This window comes from Aedes albopictus, chromosome 2, assembly GCF_035046485.1.
Source record: "Aedes albopictus strain Foshan chromosome 2, AalbF5, whole genome shotgun sequence".
Classification (NCBI taxonomy): Eukaryota; Metazoa; Arthropoda; class Insecta; order Diptera; family Culicidae; genus Aedes; species Aedes albopictus.
The window spans coordinates 330,018,821-330,026,264 of NC_085137.1; positions in this window are offsets into that span (position 1 = coordinate 330,018,821).

The window sequence follows — 7,444 nt, forward strand, 5'->3', positions numbered from 1 at the left end:
CACTGGATTTATGTTGCGATAGTCCGGCCTAAGATTACTTATGCTTCACTTGTTTGGTGGCCCAAAACAAACGAGGTAACCTCTCAAGGGAAGCTAGGTAAGCTACAAAGACTTGCTTGTATATCGATTACAGGAGCAATGAAAAGCACTCCATCAGTTGCTTTGGATGCCCTTCTCAATATACTGCCTTTGCATCAATTTGTTAAACTACAAGCGGCAAAAAGTGCCCTGCAGTTTATCCGTTACAATAATGTACTAGATGGGGATCTTGTGGGACATTTGAGGATCATCAAAGACTTCAAATTAAACATGGACATAAAAACAGTAGAAGATTGGATGATAACAAAGACCAACTATGATGTTCCCTTCAAAGTGGTGAAACCATGTCGCTATGTTTGGGATGCTGGTGGGCCAAGTTTACGTCCAGGTTCTATTGTATTTTATACTGATGGGTCCAAGATGGGTGAAAATACAGGAGCCGGTGTTTTCGGCCCTGGTATCAGTAAGGCTATACCAATGGGATGCAGTCCCACTGTATTTCAAGCAGAAGTTCAAGCCATTCTAGAGTGTGCCAACATTTGTCTGAAAAGAAATTATAGGTTTGCTAAGATCTGTATATTTTCGGACAGTCAGGCGGCTCTAAATGCGCTAAAGGCTTTTACTTGTCAATCAAAGCTAGTGTGGGAATGCATTATTTCTCTGAAGCAATTGGCCAGTAGGAACGAGGTAACTTTATACTGGGTGCCCGGTCATTGTGGAATTCTGGGAAATGAAAACGCCGACAATTTAGCCAGACAGGGTGCAGCATCAAGCTTTGTAGGCCCTGAACCTTTCTGTGGAGTTCCTGAGTGTGCTCTTCGGATGAAACTAAAAACTTGGGAAATGTCCACGGTAGAATCTAATTGGAATGCCACGGATACATCCAAGCAAGCGAAAAGGTTTATAAAACCCAGTGCAGAAAAAGCCAGGTCCTTATTAAACCTAAACAAAAAAGATCTCAGGGTAATTACCGTGTGCGCACCTAACTTTGCGCAGGTCCAAACTTTGCGCATTCTTGTAAAATAATTAAAAAAATAACTAAATGTCAATATTTTCACCAGTTTGATCATTGCACTAGCATTGTGTAAACATAAACATTATTTGACGAAAATTATATTACCATAAAATCTTTGTTTATGTTGAATAATAAACAAAAAATACACAAAAACGTCAAAATTTGCCTCGCCTTAACACGGCTGCCAAGAAGTAACTCTACTAAAAATCAACATTTTCCTCGATAAAACTGTGCAACGATAATTAATTTTGCAGTTAATTGACAAAAAAGGTGATATTCTAGTAATATCAATCACAGTTCGTAATATTGTTTTCAATTTAACTAGTAAATAGTGGTGCGCAATGTTTGGAACCAATATTTGCACTGTGTTCCTAATTTTTGCGCACTTTCAGTAAATGCATGATGAACGTGAATACATGACTTATGAACCATTCAAATATTATGTAACAATTGTATTGACAATTTTAGGCCTGCCTCCACCATGTAGCAAATTTTGTATGGAAATTAGTAGAAAATTGTATGAACCGTAGCACTACGGCAGGCACTCTTGGTCTGTCTACAATGTTACGTGATTTGTGAACAGTCCTTCATTTGACTTTTCCGGCGGTCAATGTTAGGGACGATTCAAATATGACGTCCACCATTTTTTTGAATTTTAGAACCCCCTCCTCCCCCGGGTTACCCCGTCACGCTTCATAGTACCTATACCTAATACATCGCATATCAAACTTTTTCAGACAACTCCAACCCCACCCCCTCCCACCAAAGATGGACGTCATATTTAAATGATTCCTTATTGTTCCTATCCGTAACGATCACTCCATTTATCAGGAAGTTTTTACCTTTGAGCTCTATTCACTGGAAACCCCTCATGAATTTTGGATTGTTCACAGGGTAGGTGCCTAGTACGAACCGCAGACGAATTCAAGAACTGCCGGAGGCCTCCGTCGCCCCTGTCTCGTAGGACAAATTATTTCAACAAAGATCAGTTAAGAGCACACTACCTGAATAACTTTAGTTCAATGGGGAAACATTAAATAATAGTATTTTTGATGACTTTTTTAAGCAATCCATAGCATGCGCAAAGTTAGGCACACCATGCGCAAAGTTAGGAACAATCGAAGTTTTTGTGCGCAAAGTTAGGAACAAGGCAATGAAATAGTTTTTCTATTTTAAGTATTTTTTGGTTCATATTATGATTTTTTAAATATTGCAAACTCAAAGAAGGATCATTAGTCTATCGTATGAGCATGTTGTTCTTGATATTATTTGTTTATTTGTATTTTTTATAACGATTAGAAATTTGATTTTTCTTAACTGCGCAAAGTTTGGTGCATACACGGTACTGGTCTGCTGACTGGTCACTGCCCGAGTAAATATCATCTAAGTAAGATTGGAAAAATCCAATCCTCCGAGTGTCGTTTCTGTCAAACGGAAAACGAAACTGCTGAACATTTACTCTGCAACTGTGGAGTACTATCCAATCAGAGATTGGCGGTTTTTGGTAAAGGGTTTTTAGAGCCCTTGGTAATTTGGCGAAGTAATCCCAACAGGGTAATAAACTTCATAAAACGAGTTGTGCCTAGTTGGGATCAGGTGTTACATCAACCATTGTCCATCACAGCTCAATTGTGACAGGATATTTGACTAGCACCAAATTAAATATGGGTCATACCACAATATTCCTAAATAATGGACGCAGTGGTTAAAAGGCTCTACAGATGAGGAAAAAAAAAAAAAAAAAGGTAGGTTTAAAGGCCTTCATCGACAAAAAATTGTTTTGAAAAATGTTCAAACAGTGATAAGGATTTCATTAATTTATCCTATATACGGTTTTTAACCCGTTTCGGTCCTAGTTGGGAATTTAATTTCAAAAAATCACTTTGACTTCATTTTCCAACCGATTTTTACGAAATTTTGAACGAAGATTGCGCTACATCTCTAGTTGTATGGAAAAATATTAAAATGGTATTTTGGTCCTTGGGGTCTGAGTTATTAAAGGGGTTATATGGGTCAAATCGGGTCAAAAATGGACCAACTTCCTTTTAACCACTGATTACTTGTAAAAAACACATGCAATATGATTGCAAACATGTTCAATTATCTTTTTATTATTACAGACGCATAGTTTGAGTAAATTGGGATTGTCTGGTTTTGGTTCCGGATGTTCCGGGTCGCGTTTGGGGTGCGTTCGGAGGACACTTTTCACACGTTCCCTACACCTGACATTTTTTTCTCGCATAATTCTCAAAACAGGCTTGTCATGATTCATTCTTCATAATTTTGTATACTAAGTAGGTTGAAGGAATATTCAAAGGTTTTTTTTTGACATAGTGGTCGCCATCCCGGATGTTCCGGGAACCTGGAACCACCCGGGGAAGTGGCCATTTTCCAAACAGTTATGAAACATGGCTTGCGACATATCAATCTTCATGATTTTGCAAAACAAGTATGTTAGAGGAGAATTTAGAGGTTTTTGGACATATTGGCCACCATTCCGGATGTTCCGGGAACCTGGAACCACCCGGGGAAGTGACCATTTTCCAAACAGTTATGAAACATGGCTTGCGACATACCAATCTTCATGATTTTACCAAACAAGTATGTTAGAGGAGAATTCAGAGGTTTTTGGACATATTGGCCGGCATCCCGGATGTTCCTGGAACCTAGAACAACCCGGAGAAGTGGCCATTTCCCAAACAGTAATGAAACAAGGTTTGCGACTTATCAATCTTCATGATTTTGCAAAACAAATATGTTAGAGTAGAATTCAGAGGTTTTTGGACATATTGGCCACCATCTTGGATGTTCCGAGAATCTGGGACCACCCGGGTAAGTGACCATTTTCTAAACAGTTATGAAACATGTTTTGCGACATATGAATCTTCATGTTTTTACCAAAAAAGTATGTTGGAGTAGAACTTGGAAGTTTTTGGACATATTGGCCGCCATCCCGGATGTTCCGGAAACCTCCCAACAAACATTTTTGCTGTACAACAGTGGAACAAACCACTATTAAGCAAACTTTAGCTTAAGACACTGTTATTCAGCTAATTCTGTTACTTGGGCTGGAACCACCCGGGGAAGTAACCATTTTCCAAATTGTTATGAAACATGGCTTGCGACATATCAATCTTCATGATTTTGCAAAACAAGTGTGTTAGAGGAGAATTCAGAGGTTTTTGGACATATTGGCCGGCATCCCGGATGTTCCTGGAACCTAGAACAACCCGGAGAAGTGGCAATTTTCCAAATTGTTATGAAACAAGGCTTGCGACTTATCAATCTTCATGATTTTGCAAAACAAATATGTTAGAGTAGAATTCAGAGGTTTTTGGACATATTGGCCACCATCTTGGATGTTCCGAGAACCTGGGACCACCCGGGGAAGTGACCATTTTCTAAACAGTTATGAAACATGTTTTGCGACATATTAATCTTCATGTTTTTACCAAAAAAGTATGTTGGAGTAGAACTTGGAAGTTTTTGGACATATTGGCCGCCATCCCGGATGTTCCGAAAACCTGGAACCACCCGGGGAAGTAACCATTTTCCAAATTGTTATGAAACATGACTTGCGACATATCAATCTTCATGATTTTGCAAAACAAGTGTGTTAGAGGAGAATTCAGAGGTTTTTGGACATATTGGCCATCATCCCGGATGTTCTGGGAATCTGGAACCACCTGAGGGAGTAGCCATTTTCCAAACCATTATGAAACATGGCTTGCGACATATCAATCTTCATGATTTTGCAAAACAAGTGTGTTAGAGGAGAATTCAGAGGTTTTTGGACATATTGGCCATCATCCCGGATGTTCTGGGAATCTGGAACCACCTGAGGGAGTAGCCATTTCCCAAACCATTATGAAACATGGCTTGCGACATATCAATCTTCATGATTTTGCAAAACAAGTGTGCTAGAGTAGAATTCAGAGGTTTTTGGACATATTGGCCACCATCCCGGATGTTTGGAGATGAACCAGCCTCGGGCTGAAAATCTCCCTAATAAAGCTAATAATAATAATAACCATCCCGGATGTTCTGGGAACCTGGAACCACCTGGGGGAGTGGCCATTTCTCAAACAATTATGAAACATGGCTTGCGATATATCAATCTTCAAAATTTTGCAAAACAAGTATGTTAGAGGAGAATTCAGAGGTTTTTGGACATATTGGCCACCATCCCGGATGTTCTGGGAACTTGGAACTCCCCGGGAAAGTGGCCATTCTCCAAACAGTTATGAAACAAGGCTTGTGACATATCAATCTTTATGATTTTGCAAAACAAGTATGTTAGAGTAGAATTCAGAGGTTTTTGGACATATTGACTACAATCCCGGATGTTCCGGGAACCTGGAACCACCAGGGAAAGTGGCCATTTCCCAAACAGTTATGAAACAAGGCTTGCGACATATCAATCTTCATGATTTTGCAAAACAAGTATGTTAGAGTAAAATTCAGAGGTTTTTGGACATAATAATAATAATAATAATAATAATAATAATAATAATAATAATAATAATAATAATAATAATAATAATAATAATAATAATAATAATAATAATAATAATAGTTGCATAAAGCTGTACTGGGATCGCGAGATCATTACGGACGTCCTCATTCGTGCCAACCGGCCTGACATTGTGGTTTTCGACAAAAGGATGAAGCGAGTAACTCTCATCGACATCGCTGTACCGTTAGACCATAATGTCCAATCAACGTTCTCCGGCAAGATAACCAAGTACCACGACCTAGCGGAGGAGTTGAAGCAGATGTGGCACCTGGAGGACGTCCGTATAGTTCCGGTTGTCCTCTCGGCAACCGGAGTTGTCCCTAAATCTCTCCTGAGGTCCCTAGACGAGCTGGAATTGAAGAAGGACCTGAACAGCATCCTGAAAGCGGTGATTCTTGGAACCTGTAGTATAGTTAGGCGGTTCCTGAATCATCACAACTGAAAGTACATCCAAAAGCAGACTCATTAGGATAAGCTAAAAAACCGGCTAATGAGATCCACAGAGCCTAATCCCCTTTGGCATTCCGATTGCCCGGGGTAGGTGAAAGTTTCCAGCAATTTTTGCTGAGAAGTGCCAAAACTCTATAATAATAATAATAATAATAATAATAATAATGATAATGATAATAATAATAATAATAATAATAATAATAATTGAATATTCTGGTAACCGGGGACCACCCGGGGAAGTGACTATGCCGCAATAAATTATGCAACATGGCTTGCGACATATCAATCTTCATTATTTTGCAAAATAGGTAGGTAAGAGGAGAATCCAGATGGTTGTGGATATATTGGATAATACTCCGGATAATCTGGGAACTTGCAGTCATCCAAAGAAGTGGCCATTTTCCCGGAACATCCAGATGTGGTTGCCAATATGTCTAAAAACCTCTGAATTCCACTCTTACATACTTGTTTGGCAATATCATGAAGATTGATATGTCACAAGCCATGTTTCATAATTGTTATGAAAATGGCCAAATCCCCGGGTGGTCCCAGGTTCCCGGAACATCCGGAATTGTGGCCAGTATGTCCAAAAATATTCGAATTCTACTCCAATATACTTGTTTTGCAAAATCATGAAGACTGATATGTCGCAAGCCATGTTGCATAACTGTTTGGGAAAATGGGCACTTCCCTGGGTGGTTTCAGATTCCCGGAACATCCAAGATGGTGGCCAATATGTCCAAAAACCTCTGAATTCTCTTCTAACATACTTGTTTGGTAAAATCATGAAGATTGGTATGTCGCAAGCCATGTTTCATAACTGTTTAGAAAATGGTCACTTCCCTGGGTGGTTCCAGGTTCCCGGAACATCCGGAATGGTGGCCAATATGTCCAAAAACCTCTAAATTCTCCTCTAACATACTTGTTTTGCAAAATCATGAAGATTGATATGTCGCAAGCCATGTTTCATAACTGTTTGGAAAATGGCCACTTCCCTGGGTGGTTTCAGGTTCCCGGAACATCCGGAATTGTGGCCAATATATCCAAAAATCTCTAAATTCTTCTCTATCATACTTGTTTTGCAAAATCATGAAGATTGATATGTCGCAAGCCATGTTTCATAACTTTTTGGAAAATGGCCAAATCCCCGGGTGGTCCCAGGTTCCCGGAACATCCGGGATGGCGACCACTATGTCAAAAAAACCTTTCAATATTCCTTCAACCTACTTAGTATACAAAATTATGAAGAATGAATCATGACAAGCCTGTTTTGAGAATTATGCGAGAAAAAAATGTCAGGTGTAGGGAACGTGTGAAAAGTGTCCTCCGAACGCACCCCAAACGCGACCCGGAACATCCGGAACCAAAACCAGACAATCCCAATTTACTCAAACTATGCGTCTGTAATAATAAAAAGATAATTG